This window comes from Oncorhynchus clarkii, unplaced genomic scaffold (assembly GCF_045791955.1).
Source record: "Oncorhynchus clarkii lewisi isolate Uvic-CL-2024 unplaced genomic scaffold, UVic_Ocla_1.0 unplaced_contig_5775_pilon_pilon, whole genome shotgun sequence".
Taxonomy (NCBI): domain Eukaryota; kingdom Metazoa; phylum Chordata; class Actinopteri; order Salmoniformes; family Salmonidae; genus Oncorhynchus; species Oncorhynchus clarkii.
Window position 1 is genome coordinate 5,939 of NW_027258469.1, and position 19,439 is coordinate 25,377.

The 19,439-nt window shown below is 41.2% G+C and overlaps 25 non-coding genes across 25 annotated transcripts; all 25 read left to right on the plus strand.

Moving 5' to 3' along the window:
- Positions 1–2,751: 2,751 nt before the first annotated feature.
- trnat-agu (transfer RNA threonine (anticodon AGU)) lies at positions 2,752–2,825 on the plus strand. The gene has a single exon. It is a non-coding gene; the product is annotated as a tRNA-Thr (tRNA).
- A 284-nt stretch (positions 2,826–3,109) lies between these two features.
- trnah-gug (transfer RNA histidin (anticodon GUG)) lies at positions 3,110–3,181 on the plus strand. The gene has a single exon. It is a non-coding gene; the product is annotated as a tRNA-His (tRNA).
- A 946-nt stretch (positions 3,182–4,127) lies between these two features.
- trnat-agu (transfer RNA threonine (anticodon AGU)) lies at positions 4,128–4,201 on the plus strand. Its single transcript has one exon. It is a non-coding gene; the product is annotated as a tRNA-Thr (tRNA).
- A 284-nt stretch (positions 4,202–4,485) lies between these two features.
- Positions 4,486–4,557, plus strand: trnah-gug (transfer RNA histidin (anticodon GUG)). Its single transcript has one exon. It is a non-coding gene; the product is annotated as a tRNA-His (tRNA).
- Positions 4,558–5,503: 946 nt separating this feature from the next.
- Positions 5,504–5,577, plus strand: trnat-agu (transfer RNA threonine (anticodon AGU)). Its single transcript has one exon. It is a non-coding gene; the product is annotated as a tRNA-Thr (tRNA).
- A 284-nt stretch (positions 5,578–5,861) lies between these two features.
- On the plus strand, positions 5,862–5,933 carry trnah-gug (transfer RNA histidin (anticodon GUG)). Its single transcript has one exon. It is a non-coding gene; the product is annotated as a tRNA-His (tRNA).
- A 946-nt stretch (positions 5,934–6,879) lies between these two features.
- Positions 6,880–6,953, plus strand: trnat-agu (transfer RNA threonine (anticodon AGU)). Its single transcript has one exon. It is a non-coding gene; the product is annotated as a tRNA-Thr (tRNA).
- Positions 6,954–7,237: 284 nt separating this feature from the next.
- Positions 7,238–7,309, plus strand: trnah-gug (transfer RNA histidin (anticodon GUG)). The gene has a single exon. It is a non-coding gene; the product is annotated as a tRNA-His (tRNA).
- A 946-nt stretch (positions 7,310–8,255) lies between these two features.
- Positions 8,256–8,329, plus strand: trnat-agu (transfer RNA threonine (anticodon AGU)). Its single transcript has one exon. It is a non-coding gene; the product is annotated as a tRNA-Thr (tRNA).
- A 284-nt stretch (positions 8,330–8,613) lies between these two features.
- On the plus strand, positions 8,614–8,685 carry trnah-gug (transfer RNA histidin (anticodon GUG)). The gene has a single exon. It is a non-coding gene; the product is annotated as a tRNA-His (tRNA).
- Positions 8,686–9,631: 946 nt separating this feature from the next.
- trnat-agu (transfer RNA threonine (anticodon AGU)) lies at positions 9,632–9,705 on the plus strand. The gene has a single exon. It is a non-coding gene; the product is annotated as a tRNA-Thr (tRNA).
- Positions 9,706–9,989: 284 nt separating this feature from the next.
- On the plus strand, positions 9,990–10,061 carry trnah-gug (transfer RNA histidin (anticodon GUG)). The gene has a single exon. It is a non-coding gene; the product is annotated as a tRNA-His (tRNA).
- A 945-nt stretch (positions 10,062–11,006) lies between these two features.
- trnat-agu (transfer RNA threonine (anticodon AGU)) lies at positions 11,007–11,080 on the plus strand. The gene has a single exon. It is a non-coding gene; the product is annotated as a tRNA-Thr (tRNA).
- Positions 11,081–11,364: 284 nt separating this feature from the next.
- trnah-gug (transfer RNA histidin (anticodon GUG)) lies at positions 11,365–11,436 on the plus strand. Its single transcript has one exon. It is a non-coding gene; the product is annotated as a tRNA-His (tRNA).
- Positions 11,437–12,382: 946 nt separating this feature from the next.
- On the plus strand, positions 12,383–12,456 carry trnat-agu (transfer RNA threonine (anticodon AGU)). Its single transcript has one exon. It is a non-coding gene; the product is annotated as a tRNA-Thr (tRNA).
- Positions 12,457–12,740: 284 nt separating this feature from the next.
- On the plus strand, positions 12,741–12,812 carry trnah-gug (transfer RNA histidin (anticodon GUG)). Its single transcript has one exon. It is a non-coding gene; the product is annotated as a tRNA-His (tRNA).
- A 946-nt stretch (positions 12,813–13,758) lies between these two features.
- trnat-agu (transfer RNA threonine (anticodon AGU)) lies at positions 13,759–13,832 on the plus strand. The gene has a single exon. It is a non-coding gene; the product is annotated as a tRNA-Thr (tRNA).
- Positions 13,833–14,116: 284 nt separating this feature from the next.
- On the plus strand, positions 14,117–14,188 carry trnah-gug (transfer RNA histidin (anticodon GUG)). Its single transcript has one exon. It is a non-coding gene; the product is annotated as a tRNA-His (tRNA).
- A 946-nt stretch (positions 14,189–15,134) lies between these two features.
- trnat-agu (transfer RNA threonine (anticodon AGU)) lies at positions 15,135–15,208 on the plus strand. Its single transcript has one exon. It is a non-coding gene; the product is annotated as a tRNA-Thr (tRNA).
- Positions 15,209–15,492: 284 nt separating this feature from the next.
- Positions 15,493–15,564, plus strand: trnah-gug (transfer RNA histidin (anticodon GUG)). Its single transcript has one exon. It is a non-coding gene; the product is annotated as a tRNA-His (tRNA).
- Positions 15,565–16,510: 946 nt separating this feature from the next.
- On the plus strand, positions 16,511–16,584 carry trnat-agu (transfer RNA threonine (anticodon AGU)). The gene has a single exon. It is a non-coding gene; the product is annotated as a tRNA-Thr (tRNA).
- A 284-nt stretch (positions 16,585–16,868) lies between these two features.
- On the plus strand, positions 16,869–16,940 carry trnah-gug (transfer RNA histidin (anticodon GUG)). The gene has a single exon. It is a non-coding gene; the product is annotated as a tRNA-His (tRNA).
- A 946-nt stretch (positions 16,941–17,886) lies between these two features.
- On the plus strand, positions 17,887–17,960 carry trnat-agu (transfer RNA threonine (anticodon AGU)). Its single transcript has one exon. It is a non-coding gene; the product is annotated as a tRNA-Thr (tRNA).
- A 284-nt stretch (positions 17,961–18,244) lies between these two features.
- On the plus strand, positions 18,245–18,316 carry trnah-gug (transfer RNA histidin (anticodon GUG)). The gene has a single exon. It is a non-coding gene; the product is annotated as a tRNA-His (tRNA).
- Positions 18,317–19,262: 946 nt separating this feature from the next.
- On the plus strand, positions 19,263–19,336 carry trnat-agu (transfer RNA threonine (anticodon AGU)). The gene has a single exon. It is a non-coding gene; the product is annotated as a tRNA-Thr (tRNA).
- The last annotated feature ends 103 nt before the right edge of the window (positions 19,337–19,439 follow it).

Genomic DNA, 19,439 nt, shown 5'->3' on the forward strand with positions numbered 1-19,439 from the left:
TTACCCCCGTGATGCACTCACTGGTCTGTCTGAACAGCTTGAGGCCACATCTAGGGTTGCCAGACAGTCTGCAAGATGTTCGGTGAACAATGTTGCACGTATATTCCTAATAACACCACTCCAGATGGTGGTATAGCTAAGGCCTTTAATGGGCTTGGTGCACTATCTGCTGAGATGAGGACCATGGCGGGGGTGGAGGAGTCTGGACTGTTCTTTTGGTTGGGAGCCTGGTTTGGTAAGTACACTGGTATGGTGGTTACTGGATTTCTGACCCTAATTCTTGTATTTTCATTATTGATGTGTTGTGCTGCTTGCATCATACCGTGTTTTAAGAAGTCTGTTACAGATGTGACTCTAACATGTTTAATCCCATTAATGACTACGGATAACCCCAGTTGTAATTGCTCTGCCTGGGATGCTGTCTATCCCATGACTAAATCTACTGCTAGGAAACCATTGTTTTCCAACAAGGTTGCCAGGGCACATTTCACCTGTGTCAAAATGACGGGAGGCGGTACTAATGTGGGACAGGTTCCTGGGAATTGGTGTCTGGATACAATCAACATTGTTGGGAGTTTCAGGCCAATATCCAGAGCAGATGTGGGGTGGTGGTGTGGCAACACTGTCCTGTTTGATAAATTACCCTCCAATACTACTGGAAGCTGTGCACTTGTTACTCTCCTTTTGCCTGTTTCTATCTACCCTACAGAGGCTGGAGACCTCATCCTTAGGGTCCAGAGGGTGAACCCTGAATATTGGAGGGGACGTTCCAGGCGTGCCACCACCCCATCTAGTGGTGATCCGACGTACAGAGACGCCATTGGAGTCCCAAGGGGAGTTCCTGACGAGTACAAGTTGGTGGATCAGGTGGCAGCTGGGTTTGAGTCCTCCATTTGTTGGTGGTGCACTGTTAATAAAAATGTGGATAGAATACATTCCAGAATCGCATTGCAGTGGATATGCTACCGGCAGAGAAAGGTGGAGCTTACACTATGTTTGGTGAACAGTGTTGTACTTTCATCCCTAATAACACAGCCTCCGATGGTAGCTTGACCGTAGCCCTAGAAGGTTTGAGGACTCTTAATGGTAAAATGAAATCTCATTCTGGGATTGATACCTCAATGTGGGACTCCTGGATGAGTGCCTTTGGTAAATATAAAACCCTGGTCTCCTCCATTTTGGTCTCCATTTCGGTGTTCGCGGCCATTTTGGTTCTCTGTGGATGCTGTTGCATTCCATGTATCCGTTCCCTTACCACTAGGGTTATCTCTAGAGCTATTGACCCTTCCCCCCTTTCCCAGATGTTTCCTCTGCTTGCTAATGACCTGCCCGAATTTGAGGATGAGGTTGAGAGTGCCTACTAGGTTTTGTTTTTCTTTTCATGAAATGCTATGACTGCTGAAATAAGGGATAATGAGTGACACCCTAGAGGGTGTCAAAAAGGGGGGCTTAAATTTCACACCATTTTCTTTTGTTCTGTTTTTGAATGAGCTGTTGTTCTCTTTTGACATGAGGGTTGCAAGTTCCTAGGTGGCTGGTAGCCAATCTAGTACATAGTGGGATCGAATGGAGAACATGAAGGTATTTTAAACTTTGTAATTGTTAGCCTAGTTTATGTCACATCTCTTAGGAGATGTGAAGAGAGGGAATCACAAAACTTTTCCTTCTGGGAAAAGTTTTCTTTTTGTGTCTGGATCTAGTTAGGTTGTGTCACGTCTCTGGGGAGACGTGAAGAGAGGGATTTGTAAGGAAGTGCTATTTCTTATGCAGGTGACCAGCCTACTGCTATTACATTGCTATAACTGAGACAACGTATTTTCACAGTAAAACATGTTAGGTCCCATACAGGATAGCTCCCACACACACACACACAGCACACACACATTACACACACTAACTGCCGAGGACACACAGATAAGACATACACCCACACATTGGGAGGAAGAGACAGCCTTGACTTGCAGAAACCAGCGCACACACCTAATCTCCTTCTTAGCTGAACATTGTGTGACAAGGAACGGCACGGCAAGACTCAGAGGGATGACGGACGGCCCAACAGGGCCGACCCACCTATGACATGTTAATAACCGCTTTGGGTCCCAAATCATAGTTTAAGAATTCATGTCAGAGGTTCTTGAGTTTATTCATCTCGAGACCCAAATGAAAAATGTACTGTCCTCGAATGATCATAGTTACGAAGAAATAGTATGTGATTACCATTGATTACTGATATCTCGCTACCCACCTCTCACCAGTGTTGCCAACTTAGCGACTTTGTCGCTATATTTAGTGAGTATTCAGAAAAAAGACAAGAATCGACAGAAGAAAGTTCAATTGTAGTTCTAAACATACTTAGGGTGTTTTTTACTCACTTTTTGTCTCTCCCGAGACGTTATTCCTCTCTCCTACAGCGTCAATCACAATTACATCCACTTGGCCAATTATGAAAATTATGTGATGACGTCATTTAGCGACTTCTAGCTACTTTTAGGACCAGCAATAGCTACTTTCCTTCCTGAGGATTTGGCAACACTGCCTCTCACATGCTCAGGCCCACTTTGCGTCCCAAAACGTAGCTTAAGAAACCCTGTTGCTAGACAATTGAAGGTGTCTGTATCGTTTCCAATATTAGTAAAAGACATCTCTTTTGTGATGTGATTTTGCTAGACAGAGATGTGGGTTAAATTAATGAGACTGGTTTGATTCAAATAGGTGTGGGTGTTCACATCTGCAACATATATGACTTTTATGGGTGCTGTGGCTTAGTTGGTTAAAGTGCCTGTCTAGTAAACAGGAGATCCTGAGTTCAAATCTCAGCAGTACCTTTTTATTGTTCACATTGGTGGAGAAGGTCAGAGGGGAGGGCACTCAGGTTTTCTCACCAATGGGTTTAGAGAATTAGAGATGACGTGAGGAGGATGCAATTGAGATATTCCAATGTCACGGAAAAAGGGCACTTTTTGAATGAGAAAAAACCTACCGACTGTGTAAAGCTCCACTGTTTCTTCAGTTTATTCATTATCGAGACCAAAATGAAAAGAGTTTAGCCAGCTTGTGCACATCACTTTCACAGCCTATGTAGGCTTTACAAAGCCAGCTCTTGTAGCCGGCCGTGATCGTATAGTGGTTAGTACTCTGCGTTGTGGTCGCAGCAACCCCGGTTCGAATCCGGGTCACGGCACTGCAATGTAATTTTAGAAGGGTTGTTTTTTGAATGAGTTAAGACTTACTATGCAAGCTAAGAAACTCAGCAACTCTGCCGTTTGACAAAGTTCCCCACCATATTGTAGGTTAATTACTTACACGAAATGATTCATCTGCTGTTTCAGACGTTTTTACCATTTTTAAGCTCGAGAGCCAAATGAGAAATGCAGTGTCCTCGAACGACCAACATTATGAAGAAATAGTGTATGATTCTGAATGTTCACTCATATCTCGCGACCCACCTATGACATGTTAATAACCGCTTTGGGTCCCAAATCATAGTTTAAGAATTCATGTCAGAGGTTCTTGAGTTTATTCATCTCGAGACCCAAATGAAAAATGTACTGTCCTCGAATGATCATAGTTACGAAGAAATAGTATGTGATTACCATTGATTACTGATATCTCGCTACCCACCTCTCACCAGTGTTGCCAACTTAGCGACTTTGTCGCTATATTTAGTGAGTATTCAGAAAAAAGACAAGAATCGACAGAAGAAAGTTCAATTGTAGTTCTAAACATACTTAGGGTGTTTTTTACTCACTTTTTGTCTCTCCCGAGACGTTATTCCTCTCTCCTACAGCGTCAATCACAATTACATCCACTTGGCCAATTATGAAAATGATGTGATGACGTCATTTAGCGACTTCTAGCTACTTTTAGGACCAGCAATAGCTACTTTCCTTCCTGAGGATTTGGCAACACTGCCTCTCACATGCTCAGGCCCACTTTGCGTCCCAAAACGTAGCTTAAGAAACCCTGTTGCTAGACAATTGAAGGTGTCTGTATCGTTTCCAATATTAGTAAAAGACATCTCTTTTGTGATGTGATTTTGCTAGACAGAGATGTGGGTTAAATTAATGAGACTGGTTTGATTCAAATAGGTGTGGGTGTTCACATCTGCAACATATATGACTTTTATGGGTGCTGTGGCTTAGTTGGTTAAAGTGCCTGTCTAGTAAACAGGAGATCCTGAGTTCAAATCTCAGCAGTACCTTTTTATTGTTCACATTGGTGGAGAAGGTCAGAGGGGAGGGCACTCAGGTTTTCTCACCAATGGGTTTAGAGAATTAGAGATGACGTGAGGAGGATGCAATTGAGATATTCCAATGTCACGGAAAAAGGGCACTTTTTGAATGAGAAAAAACCTACCGACTGTGTAAAGCTCCACTGTTTCTTCAGTTTATTCATTATCGAGACCAAAATGAAAAGAGTTTAGCCAGCTTGTGCACATCACTTTCACAGCCTATGTAGGCTTTACAAAGCCAGCTCTTGTAGCCGGCCGTGATCGTATAGTGGTTAGTACTCTGCGTTGTGGTCGCAGCAACCCCGGTTCGAATCCGGGTCACGGCACTGCAATGTAATTTTAGAAGGGTTGTTTTTTGAATGAGTTAAGACTTACTATGCAAGCTAAGAAACTCAGCAACTCTGCCGTTTGACAAAGTTCCCCACCATATTGTAGGTTAATTACTTACACGAAATGATTCATCTGCTGTTTCAGACGTTTTTACAATTTTTAAGCTCCAGAGCCAAATGAGAAATGCAGTGTCCTCGAACGACCAACATTATGAAGAAATAGTATATGATTCTGAATGTTCACTCATATCTCGCGACCCACCTATGACATGTTAATAACCGCTTTGGGTCCCAAATCATAGTTTAAGAATTCATGTCAGAGGTTCTTGAGTTTATTCATCTCGAGACCCAAATGAAAAATGTACTGTCCTCGAATGATCATAGTTACGAAGAAATAGTATGTGATTACCATTGATTACTGATATCTCGCTACCCACCTCTCACCAGTGTTGCCAACTTAGCGACTTTGTCGCTATATTTAGTGAGTATTCAGAAAAAAGACAAGAATCGACAGAAGAAAGTTCAATTGTAGTTCTAAACATACTTAGGGTGTTTTTTACTCACTTTTTGTCTCTCCCGAGACGTTATTCCTCTCTCCTACAGCGTCAATCACAATTACATCCACTTGGCCAATTATGAAAATTATGTGATGACGTCATTTAGCGACTTCTAGCTACTTTTAGGACCAGCAATAGCTACTTTCCTTCCTGAGGATTTGGCAACACTGCCTCTCACATGCTCAGGCCCACTTTGCGTCCCAAAACGTAGCTTAAGAAACCCTGTTGCTAGACAATTGAAGGTGTCTGTATCGTTTCCAATATTAGTAAAAGACATCTCTTTTGTGATGTGATTTTGCTAGACAGAGATGTGGGTTAAATTAATGAGACTGGTTTGATTCAAATAGGTGTGGGTGTTCACATCTGCAACATATATGACTTTTATGGGTGCTGTGGCTTAGTTGGTTAAAGTGCCTGTCTAGTAAACAGGAGATCCTGAGTTCAAATCTCAGCAGTACCTTTTTATTGTTCACATTGGTGGAGAAGGTCAGAGGGGAGGGCACTCAGGTTTTCTCACCAATGGGTTTAGAGAATTAGAGATGACGTGAGGAGGATGCAATTGAGATATTCCAATGTCACGGAAAAAGGGCACTTTTTGAATGAGAAAAAACCTACCGACTGTGTAAAGCTCCACTGTTTCTTCAGTTTATTCATTATCGAGACCAAAATGAAAAGAGTTTAGCCAGCTTGTGCACATCACTTTCACAGCCTATGTAGGCTTTACAAAGCCAGCTCTTGTAGCCGGCCGTGATCGTATAGTGGTTAGTACTCTGCGTTGTGGTCGCAGCAACCCCGGTTCGAATCCGGGTCACGGCACTGCAATGTAATTTTAGAAGGGTTGTTTTTTGAATGAGTTAAGACTTACTATGCAAGCTAAGAAACTCAGCAACTCTGCCGTTTGACAAAGTTCCCCACCATATTGTAGGTTAATTACTTACACGAAATGATTCATCTGCTGTTTCAGACGTTTTTACAATTTTTAAGCTCCAGAGCCAAATGAGAAATGCAGTGTCCTCGAACGACCAACATTATGAAGAAATAGTGTATGATTCTGAATGTTCACTCATATCTCGCGACCCACCTATGACATGTTAATAACCGCTTTGGGTCCCAAATCATAGTTTAAGAATTCATGTCAGAGGTTCTTGAGTTTATTCATCTCGAGACCCAAATGAAAAATGTACTGTCCTCGAATGATCATAGTTACGAAGAAATAGTATGTGATTACCATTGATTACTGATATCTCGCTACCCACCTCTCACCAGTGTTGCCAACTTAGCGACTTTGTCGCTATATTTAGTGAGTATTCAGAAAAAAGACAAGAATCGACAGAAGAAAGTTCAATTGTAGTTCTAAACATACTTAGGGTGTTTTTTACTCACTTTTTGTCTCTCCCGAGACGTTATTCCTCTCTCCTACAGCGTCAATCACAATTACATCCACTTGGCCAATTATGAAAATTATGTGATGACGTCATTTAGCGACTTCTAGCTACTTTTAGGACCAGCAATAGCTACTTTCCTTCCTGAGGATTTGGCAACACTGCCTCTCACATGCTCAGGCCCACTTTGCGTCCCAAAACGTAGCTTAAGAAACCCTGTTGCTAGACAATTGAAGGTGTCTGTATCGTTTCCAATATTAGTAAAAGACATCTCTTTTGTGATGTGATTTTGCTAGACAGAGATGTGGGTTAAATTAATGAGACTGGTTTGATTCAAATAGGTGTGGGTGTTCACATCTGCAACATATATGACTTTTATGGGTGCTGTGGCTTAGTTGGTTAAAGTGCCTGTCTAGTAAACAGGAGATCCTGAGTTCAAATCTCAGCAGTACCTTTTTATTGTTCACATTGGTGGAGAAGGTCAGAGGGGAGGGCACTCAGGTTTTCTCACCAATGGGTTTAGAGAATTAGAGATGACGTGAGGAGGATGCAATTGAGATATTCCAATGTCACGGAAAAAGGGCACTTTTTGAATGAGAAAAAACCTACCGACTGTGTAAAGCTCCACTGTTTCTTCAGTTTATTCATTATCGAGACCAAAATGAAAAGAGTTTAGCCAGCTTGTGCACATCACTTTCACAGCCTATGTAGGCTTTACAAAGCCAGCTCTTGTAGCCGGCCGTGATCGTATAGTGGTTAGTACTCTGCGTTGTGGTCGCAGCAACCCCGGTTCGAATCCGGGTCACGGCACTGCAATGTAATTTTAGAAGGGTTGTTTTTTGAATGAGTTAAGACTTACTATGCAAGCTAAGAAACTCAGCAACTCTGCCGTTTGACAAAGTTCCCCACCATATTGTAGGTTAATTACTTACACGAAATGATTCATCTGCTGTTTCAGACGTTTTTACAATTTTTAAGCTCCAGAGCCAAATGAGAAATGCAGTGTCCTCGAACGACCAACATTATGAAGAAATAGTATATGATTCTGAATGTTCACTCATATCTCGCGACCCACCTATGACATGTTAATAACCGCTTTGGGTCCCAAATCATAGTTTAAGAATTCATGTCAGAGGTTCTTGAGTTTATTCATCTCGAGACCCAAATGAAAAATGTACTGTCCTCGAATGATCATAGTTACGAAGAAATAGTATGTGATTACCATTGATTACTGATATCTCGCTACCCACCTCTCACCAGTGTTGCCAACTTAGCGACTTTGTCGCTATATTTAGTGAGTATTCAGAAAAAAGACAAGAATCGACAGAAGAAAGTTCAATTGTAGTTCTAAACATACTTAGGGTGTTTTTTACTCACTTTTTGTCTCTCCCGAGACGTTATTCCTCTCTCCTACAGCGTCAATCACAATTACATCCACTTGGCCAATTATGAAAATTATGTGATGACGTCATTTAGCGACTTCTAGCTACTTTTAGGACCAGCAATAGCTACTTTCCTTCCTGAGGATTTGGCAACACTGCCTCTCACATGCTCAGGCCCACTTTGCGTCCCAAAACGTAGCTTAAGAAACCCTGTTGCTAGACAATTGAAGGTGTCTGTATCGTTTCCAATATTAGTAAAAGACATCTCTTTTGTGATGTGATTTTGCTAGACAGAGATGTGGGTTAAATTAATGAGACTGGTTTGATTCAAATAGGTGTGGGTGTTCACATCTGCAACATATATGACTTTTATGGGTGCTGTGGCTTAGTTGGTTAAAGTGCCTGTCTAGTAAACAGGAGATCCTGAGTTCAAATCTCAGCAGTACCTTTTTATTGTTCACATTGGTGGAGAAGGTCAGAGGGGAGGGCACTCAGGTTTTCTCACCAATGGGTTTAGAGAATTAGAGATGACGTGAGGAGGATGCAATTGAGATATTCCAATGTCACGGAAAAAGGGCACTTTTTGAATGAGAAAAAACCTACCGACTGTGTAAAGCTCCACTGTTTCTTCAGTTTATTCATTATCGAGACCAAAATGAAAAGAGTTTAGCCAGCTTGTGCACATCACTTTCACAGCCTATGTAGGCTTTACAAAGCCAGCTCTTGTAGCCGGCCGTGATCGTATAGTGGTTAGTACTCTGCGTTGTGGTCGCAGCAACCCCGGTTCGAATCCGGGTCACGGCACTGCAATGTAATTTTAGAAGGGTTGTTTTTTGAATGAGTTAAGACTTACTATGCAAGCTAAGAAACTCAGCAACTCTGCCGTTTGACAAAGTTCCCCACCATATTGTAGGTTAATTACTTACACGAAATGATTCATCTGCTGTTTCAGACGTTTTTACAATTTTTAAGCTCCAGAGCCAAATGAGAAATGCAGTGTCCTCGAACGACCAACATTATGAAGAAATAGTGTATGATTCTGAATGTTCACTCATATCTCGCGACCCACCTATGACATGTTAATAACCGCTTTGGGTCCCAAATCATAGTTTAAGAATTCATGTCAGAGGTTCTTGAGTTTATTCATCTCGAGACCCAAATGAAAAATGTACTGTCCTCGAATGATCATAGTTACGAAGAAATAGTATGTGATTACCATTGATTACTGATATCTCGCTACCCACCTCTCACCAGTGTTGCCAACTTAGCGACTTTGTCGCTATATTTAGTGAGTATTCAGAAAAAAGACAAGAATCGACAGAAGAAAGTTCAATTGTAGTTCTAAACATACTTAGGGTGTTTTTTACTCACTTTTTGTCTCTCCCGAGACGTTATTCCTCTCTCCTACAGCGTCAATCACAATTACATCCACTTGGCCAATTATGAAAATTATGTGATGACGTCATTTAGCGACTTCTAGCTACTTTTAGGACCAGCAATAGCTACTTTCCTTCCTGAGGATTTGGCAACACTGCCTCTCACATGCTCAGGCCCACTTTGCGTCCCAAAACGTAGCTTAAGAAACCCTGTTGCTAGACAATTGAAGGTGTCTGTATCGTTTCCAATATTAGTAAAAGACATCTCTTTTGTGATGTGATTTTGCTAGACAGAGATGTGGGTTAAATTAATGAGACTGGTTTGATTCAAATAGGTGTGGGTGTTCACATCTGCAACATATATGACTTTTATGGGTGCTGTGGCTTAGTTGGTTAAAGTGCCTGTCTAGTAAACAGGAGATCCTGAGTTCAAATCTCAGCAGTACCTTTTTATTGTTCACATTGGTGGAGAAGGTCAGAGGGGAGGGCACTCAGGTTTTCTCACCAATGGGTTTAGAGAATTAGAGATGACGTGAGGAGGATGCAATTGAGATATTCCAATGTCACGGAAAAAGGGCACTTTTTGAATGAGAAAAAACCTACCGACTGTGTAAAGCTCCACTGTTTCTTCAGTTTATTCATTATCGAGACCAAAATGAAAAGAGTTTAGCCAGCTTGTGCACATCACTTTCACAGCCTATGTAGGCTTTACAAAGCCAGCTCTTGTAGCCGGCCGTGATCGTATAGTGGTTAGTACTCTGCGTTGTGGTCGCAGCAACCCCGGTTCGAATCCGGGTCACGGCACTGCAATGTAATTTTAGAAGGGTTGTTTTTTGAATGAGTTAAGACTTACTATGCAAGCTAAGAAACTCAGCAACTCTGCCGTTTGACAAAGTTCCCCACCATATTGTAGGTTAATTACTTACACGAAATGATTCATCTGCTGTTTCAGACGTTTTTACCATTTTTAAGCTCAGAGCCAAATGAGAAATGCAGTGTCCTCGAACGACCAACATTATGAAGAAATAGTGTATGATTCTGAATGTTCACTCATATCTCGCGACCCACCTATGACATGTTAATAACCGCTTTGGGTCCCAAATCATAGTTTAAGAATTCATGTCAGAGGTTCTTGAGTTTATTCATCTCGAGACCCAAATGAAAAATGTACTGTCCTCGAATGATCATAGTTACGAAGAAATAGTATGTGATTACCATTGATTACTGATATCTCGCTACCCACCTCTCACCAGTGTTGCCAACTTAGCGACTTTGTCGCTATATTTAGTGAGTATTCAGAAAAAAGACAAGAATCGACAGAAGAAAGTTCAATTGTAGTTCTAAACATACTTAGGGTGTTTTTTACTCACTTTTTGTCTCTCCCGAGACGTTATTCCTCTCTCCTACAGCGTCAATCACAATTACATCCACTTGGCCAATTATGAAAATTATGTGATGACGTCATTTAGCGACTTCTAGCTACTTTTAGGACCAGCAATAGCTACTTTCCTTCCTGAGGATTTGGCAACACTGCCTCTCACATGCTCAGGCCCACTTTGCGTCCCAAAACGTAGCTTAAGAAACCCTGTTGCTAGACAATTGAAGGTGTCTGTATCGTTTCCAATATTAGTAAAAGACATCTCTTTTGTGATGTGATTTTGCTAGACAGAGATGTGGGTTAAATTAATGAGACTGGTTTGATTCAAATAGGTGTGGGTGTTCACATCTGCAACATATATGACTTTTATGGGTGCTGTGGCTTAGTTGGTTAAAGTGCCTGTCTAGTAAACAGGAGATCCTGAGTTCAAATCTCAGCAGTACCTTTTTATTGTTCACATTGGTGGAGAAGGTCAGAGGGGAGGGCACTCAGGTTTTCTCACCAATGGGTTTAGAGAATTAGAGATGACGTGAGGAGGATGCAATTGAGATATTCCAATGTCACGGAAAAAGGGCACTTTTTGAATGAGAAAAAACCTACCGACTGTGTAAAGCTCCACTGTTTCTTCAGTTTATTCATTATCGAGACCAAAATGAAAAGAGTTTAGCCAGCTTGTGCACATCACTTTCACAGCCTATGTAGGCTTTACAAAGCCAGCTCTTGTAGCCGGCCGTGATCGTATAGTGGTTAGTACTCTGCGTTGTGGTCGCAGCAACCCCGGTTCGAATCCGGGTCACGGCACTGCAATGTAATTTTAGAAGGGTTGTTTTTTGAATGAGTTAAGACTTACTATGCAAGCTAAGAAACTCAGCAACTCTGCCGTTTGACAAAGTTCCCCACCATATTGTAGGTTAATTACTTACACGAAATGATTCATCTGCTGTTTCAGACGTTTTTACCATTTTTAAGCTCCAGAGCCAAATGAGAAATGCAGTGTCCTCGAACGACCAACATTATGAAGAAATAGTGTATGATTCTGAATGTTCACTCATATCTCGCGACCCACCTATGACATGTTAATAACCGCTTTGGGTCCCAAATCATAGTTTAAGAATTCATGTCAGAGGTTCTTGAGTTTATTCATCTCGAGACCCAAATGAAAAATGTACTGTCCTCGAATGATCATAGTTACGAAGAAATAGTATGTGATTACCATTGATTACTGATATCTCGCTACCCACCTCTCACCAGTGTTGCCAACTTAGCGACTTTGTCGCTATATTTAGTGAGTATTCAGAAAAAAGACAAGAATCGACAGAAGAAAGTTCAATTGTAGTTCTAAACATACTTAGGGTGTTTTTTACTCACTTTTTGTCTCTCCCGAGACGTTATTCCTCTCTCCTACAGCGTCAATCACAATTACATCCACTTGGCCAATTATGAAAATTATGTGATGACGTCATTTAGCGACTTCTAGCTACTTTTAGGACCAGCAATAGCTACTTTCCTTCCTGAGGATTTGGCAACACTGCCTCTCACATGCTCAGGCCCACTTTGCGTCCCAAAACGTAGCTTAAGAAACCCTGTTGCTAGACAATTGAAGGTGTCTGTATCGTTTCCAATATTAGTAAAAGACATCTCTTTTGTGATGTGATTTTGCTAGACAGAGATGTGGGTTAAATTAATGAGACTGGTTTGATTCAAATAGGTGTGGGTGTTCACATCTGCAACATATATGACTTTTATGGGTGCTGTGGCTTAGTTGGTTAAAGTGCCTGTCTAGTAAACAGGAGATCCTGAGTTCAAATCTCAGCAGTACCTTTTTATTGTTCACATTGGTGGAGAAGGTCAGAGGGGAGGGCACTCAGGTTTTCTCACCAATGGGTTTAGAGAATTAGAGATGACGTGAGGAGGATGCAATTGAGATATTCCAATGTCACGGAAAAAGGGCACTTTTTGAATGAGAAAAAACCTACCGACTGTGTAAAGCTCCACTGTTTCTTCAGTTTATTCATTATCGAGACCAAAATGAAAAGAGTTTAGCCAGCTTGTGCACATCACTTTCACAGCCTATGTAGGCTTTACAAAGCCAGCTCTTGTAGCCGGCCGTGATCGTATAGTGGTTAGTACTCTGCGTTGTGGTCGCAGCAACCCCGGTTCGAATCCGGGTCACGGCACTGCAATGTAATTTTAGAAGGGTTGTTTTTTGAATGAGTTAAGACTTACTATGCAAGCTAAGAAACTCAGCAACTCTGCCGTTTGACAAAGTTCCCCACCATATTGTAGGTTAATTACTTACACGAAATGATTCATCTGCTGTTTCAGACGTTTTTACCATTTTTAAGCTCGAGAGCCAAATGAGAAATGCAGTGTCCTCGAACGACCAACATTATGAAGAAATAGTGTATGATTCTGAATGTTCACTCATATCTCGCGACCCACCTATGACATGTTAATAACCGCTTTGGGTCCCAAATCATAGTTTAAGAATTCATGTCAGAGGTTCTTGAGTTTATTCATCTCGAGACCCAAATGAAAAATGTACTGTCCTCGAATGATCATAGTTACGAAGAAATAGTATGTGATTACCATTGATTACTGATATCTCGCTACCCACCTCTCACCAGTGTTGCCAACTTAGCGACTTTGTCGCTATATTTAGTGAGTATTCAGAAAAAAGACAAGAATCGACAGAAGAAAGTTCAATTGTAGTTCTAAACATACTTAGGGTGTTTTTTACTCACTTTTTGTCTCTCCCGAGACGTTATTCCTCTCTCCTACAGCGTCAATCACAATTACATCCACTTGGCCAATTATGAAAATTATGTGATGACGTCATTTAGCGACTTCTAGCTACTTTTAGGACCAGCAATAGCTACTTTCCTTCCTGAGGATTTGGCAACACTGCCTCTCACATGCTCAGGCCCACTTTGCGTCCCAAAACGTAGCTTAAGAAACCCTGTTGCTAGACAATTGAAGGTGTCTGTATCGTTTCCAATATTAGTAAAAGACATCTCTTTTGTGATGTGATTTTGCTAGACAGAGATGTGGGTTAAATTAATGAGACTGGTTTGATTCAAATAGGTGTGGGTGTTCACATCTGCAACATATATGACTTTTATGGGTGCTGTGGCTTAGTTGGTTAAAGTGCCTGTCTAGTAAACAGGAGATCCTGAGTTCAAATCTCAGCAGTACCTTTTTATTGTTCACATTGGTGGAGAAGGTCAGAGGGGAGGGCACTCAGGTTTTCTCACCAATGGGTTTAGAGAATTAGAGATGACGTGAGGAGGATGCAATTGAGATATTCCAATGTCACGGAAAAAGGGCACTTTTTGAATGAGAAAAAACCTACCGACTGTGTAAAGCTCCACTGTTTCTTCAGTTTATTCATTATCGAGACCAAAATGAAAAGAGTTTAGCCAGCTTGTGCACATCACTTTCACAGCCTATGTAGGCTTTACAAAGCCAGCTCTTGTAGCCGGCCGTGATCGTATAGTGGTTAGTACTCTGCGTTGTGGTCGCAGCAACCCCGGTTCGAATCCGGGTCACGGCACTGCAATGTAATTTTAGAAGGGTTGTTTTTTGAATGAGTTAAGACTTACTATGCAAGCTAAGAAACTCAGCAACTCTGCCGTTTGACAAAGTTCCCCACCATATTGTAGGTTAATTACTTACACGAAATGATTCATCTGCTGTTTCAGACGTTTTTACCATTTTTAAGCTCCAGAGCCAAATGAGAAATGCAGTGTCCTCGAACGACCAACATTATGAAGAAATAGTGTATGATTCTGAATGTTCACTCATATCTCGCGACCCACCTATGACATGTTAATAACCGCTTTGGGTCCCAAATCATAGTTTAAGAATTCATGTCAGAGGTTCTTGAGTTTATTCATCTCGAGACCCAAATGAAAAATGTACTGTCCTCGAATGATCATAGTTACGAAGAAATAGTATGTGATTACCATTGATTACTGATATCTCGCTACCCACCTCTCACCAGTGTTGCCAACTTAGCGACTTTGTCGCTATATTTAGTGAGTATTCAGAAAAAAGACAAGAATCGACAGAAGAAAGTTCAATTGTAGTTCTAAACATACTTAGGGTGTTTTTTACTCACTTTTTGTCTCTCCCGAGACGTTATTCCTCTCTCCTACAGCGTCAATCACAATTACATCCACTTGGCCAATTATGAAAATTATGTGATGACGTCATTTAGCGACTTCTAGCTACTTTTAGGACCAGCAATAGCTACTTTCCTTCCTGAGGATTTGGCAACACTGCCTCTCACATGCTCAGGCCCACTTTGCGTCCCAAAACGTAGCTTAAGAAACCCTGTTGCTAGACAATTGAAGGTGTCTGTATCGTTTCCAATATTAGTAAAAGACATCTCTTTTGTGATGTGATTTTGCTAGACAGAGATGTGGGTTAAATTAATGAGACTGGTTTGATTCAAATAGGTGTGGGTGTTCACATCTGCAACATATATGACTTTTATGGGTGCTGTGGCTTAGTTGGTTAAAGTGCCTGTCTAGTAAACAGGAGATCCTGAGTTCAAATCTCAGCAGTACCTTTTTATTGTTCACATTGGTGGAGAAGGTCAGAGGGGAGGGCACTCAGGTTTTCTCACCAATGGGTTTAGAGAATTAGAGATGACGTGAGGAGGATGCAATTGAGATATTCCAATGTCACGGAAAAAGGGCACTTTTTGAATGAGAAAAAACCTACCGACTGTGTAAAGCTCCACTGTTTCTTCAGTTTATTCATTATCGAGACCAAAATGAAAAGAGTTTAGCCAGCTTGTGCACATCACTTTCACAGCCTATGTAGGCTTTACAAAGCCAGCTCTTGTAGCCGGCCGTGATCGTATAGTGGTTAGTACTCTGCGTTGTGGTCGCAGCAACCCCGGTTCGAATCCGGGTCACGGCACTGCAATGTAATTTTAGAAGGGTTGTTTTTTGAATGAGTTAAGACTTACTATGCAAGCTAAGAAACTCAGCAACTCTGCCGTTTGACAAAGTTCCCCACCATATTGTAGGTTAATTACTTACACGAAATGATTCATCTGCTGTTTCAGACGTTTTTACCATTTTTAAGCTCCAGAGCCAAATGAGAAATGCAGTGTCCTCGAACGACCAACATTATGAAGAAATAGTATATGATTCTGAATGTTCACTCATATCTCGCGACCCACCTATGACATGTTAATAACCGCTTTGGGTCCCAAATCATAGTTTAAGAATTCATGTCAGAGGTTCTTGAGTTTATTCATCTCGAGACCCAAATGAAAAATGTACTGTCCTCGAATGATCATAGTTACGAAGAAATAGTATGTGATTACCATTGATTACTGATATCTCGCTACCCACCTCTCACCAGTGTTGCCAACTTAGCGACTTTGTCGCTATATTTAGTGAGTATTCAGAAAAAAGACAAGAATCGACAGAAGAAAGTTCAATTGTAGTTCTAAACATACTTAGGGTGTTTTTTACTCACTTTTTGTCTCTCCCGAGACGTTATTCCTCTCTCCTACAGCGTCAATCACAATTACATCCACTTGGCCAATTATGAAAATTATGTGATGACGTCATTTAGCGACTTCTAGCTACTTTTAGGACCAGCAATAGCTACTTTCCTTCCTGAGGATTTGGCAACACTGCCTCTCACATGCTCAGGCCCACTTTGCGTCCCAAAACGTAGCTTAAGAAACCCTGTTGCTAGACAATTGAAGGTGTCTGTATCGTTTCCAATATTAGTAAAAGACATCTCTTTTGTGATGTGATTTTGCTAGACAGAGATGTGGGTTAAATTAATGAGACTGGTTTGATTCAAATAGGTGTGGGTGTTCACATCTGCAACATATATGACTTTTATGGGTGCTGTGGCTTAGTTGGTTAAAGTGCCTGTCTAGTAAACAGGAGATCCTGAGTTCAAATCTCAGCAGTACCTTTTTATTGTTCACATTGGTGGAGAAGGTCAGAGGGGAGGGCACTCAGGTTTTCTCACCAATGGGTTTAGAGAATTAGAGATGACGTGAGGAGGATGCAATTGAGATATTCCAATGTCACGGAAAAAGGGCACTTTTTGAATGAGAAAAAACCTACCGACTGTGTAAAGCTCCACTGTTTCTTCAGTTTATTCATTATCGAGACCAAAATGAAAAGAGTTTAGCCAGCTTGTGCACATCACTTTCACAGCCTATGTAGGCTTTACAAAGCCAGCTCTTGTAGCCGGCCGTGATCGTATAGTGGTTAGTACTCTGCGTTGTGGTCGCAGCAACCCCGGTTCGAATCCGGGTCACGGCACTGCAATGTAATTTTAGAAGGGTTGTTTTTTGAATGAGTTAAGACTTACTATGCAAGCTAAGAAACTCAGCAACTCTGCCGTTTGACAAAGTTCCCCACCATATTGTAGGTTAATTACTTACACGAAATGATTCATCTGCTGTTTCAGACGTTTTTACAATTTTTAAGCTCCAGAGCCAAATGAGAAATGCAGTGTCCTCGAACGACCAACATTATGAAGAAATAGTATATGATTCTGAATGTTCACTCATATCTCGCGACCCACCTATGACATGTTAATAACCGCTTTGGGTCCCAAATCATAGTTTAAGAATTCATGTCAGAGGTTCTTGAGTTTATTCATCTCGAGACCCAAATGAAAAATGTACTGTCCTCGAATGATCATAGTTACGAAGAAATAGTATGTGATTACCATTGATTACTGATATCTCGCTACCCACCTCTCACCAGTGTTGCCAACTTAGCGACTTTGTCGCTATATTTAGTGAGTATTCAGAAAAAAGACAAGAATCGACAGAAGAAAGTTCAATTGTAGTTCTAAACATACTTAGGGTGTTTTTTACTCACTTTTTGTCTCTCCCGAGACGTTATTCCTCTCTCCTACAGCGTCAATCACAATTACATCCACTTGGCCAATTATGAAAATTATGTGATGACGTCATTTAGCGACTTCTAGCTACTTTTAGGACCAGCAATAGCTACTTTCCTTCCTGAGGATTTGGCAACACTGCCTCTCACATGCTCAGGCCCACTTTGCGTCCCAAAACGTAGCTTAAGAAACCCTGTTGCTAGACAATTGAAGGTGTCTGTATCGTTTCCAATATTAGTAAAAGACATCTCTTTTGTGATGTGATTTTGCTAGACAGAGATGTGGGTTAAATTAATGAGACTGGTTTGATTCAAATAGGTGTGGGTGTTCACATCTGCAACATATATGACTTTTATGGGTGCTGTGGCTTAGTTGGTTAAAGTGCCTGTCTAGTAAACAGGAGATCCTGAGTTCAAATCTCAGCAGTACCTTTTTATTGTTCACATTGGTGGAGAAGGTCAGAGGGGAGGGCACTCAGGTTTTCTCACCAATGGGTTTAGAGAATTAGAGATGACGTGAGGAGGATGCAATTGAGATATTCCAATGTCACGGAAAAAGGGCACTTTTTGAATGAGAAAAAACCTACCGACTGTGTAAAGCTCCACTGTTTCTTCAGTTTATTCATTATCGAGACCAAAATGAAAAGAGTTTAGCCAGCTTGTGCACATCACTTTCACAGCCTATGTAGGCTTTACAAAGCCAGCTCTTGTAGCCGGCCGTGATCGTATAGTGGTTAGTACTCTGCGTTGTGGTCGCAGCAACCCCGGTTCGAATCCGGGTCACGGCACTGCAATGTAATTTTAGAAGGGTTGTTTTTTGAATGAGTTAAGACTTACTATGCAAGCTAAGAAACTCAGCAACTCTGCCGTTTGACAAAGTTCCCCACCATATTGTAGGTTAATTACTTACACGAAATGATTCATCTGCTGTTTCAGACGTTTTTACAATTTTTAAGCTTCAGAGCCAAATGAGAAATGCAGTGTCCTCGAACGACCAACATTATGAAGAAATAGTGTATGATTCTGAATGTTCACTCATATCTCGCGACCCACCTATGACATGTTAATAACCGCTTTGGGTCCCAAATCATAGTTTAAGAATTCATGTCAGAGGTTCTTGAGTTTATTCATCTCGAGACCCAAATGAAAAATGTACTGTCCTCGAATGATCATAGTTACGAAGAAATAGTATGTGATTAACATTGATTACTGATATCTCGCTACCCACCTCTCACCAGTGTTGCCAACTTAGCGACTTTGTCGCTATATTTAGTGAGTATTCAGAAAAAAGACAAGAATCGACAGAAGAAAGTTCAATTGTAGTTCTAAACATACTTAGGGTGTTTTTTACTCACTTTTTGTCTCTCCCGAGACGTTATTCCTCTCTCCTACAGCGTCAATCACAATTACATCCACTTGGCCAATTATGAAAATGATGTGATGACGTCATTTAGCGACTTCTAGCTACTTTTAGGACCAGCAATAGCTACTTTCCTTCCTGAGGATTTGGCAACACTGCCTCTCACATGCTCAGGCCCACTTTGCGTCCCAAAACGTAGCTTAAGAAACCCTGTTGCTAGACAATTGAAGGTGTCTGTATCGTTTCCAATATTAGTAAAAGACATCTCTTTTGTGATGTGATTTTGCTAGACAGAGATGTGGGTTAAATTAATGAGACTGGTTTGATTCAAATAGGTGTGGGTGTTCACATCTGCAACATATATGACTTTTATGGGTGCTGTGGCTTAGTTGGTTAAAGTGCCTGTCTAGTAAACAGGAGATCCTGAGTTCAAATCTCAGCAGTACCTTTTTATTGTTCACATTGGTGGAGAAGGTCAGAGGGGAGGGCACTCAGGTTTTCTCACCAATGGGTTTAGAGAATTAGAGATGACGTGAGGAGGATGCAATTGA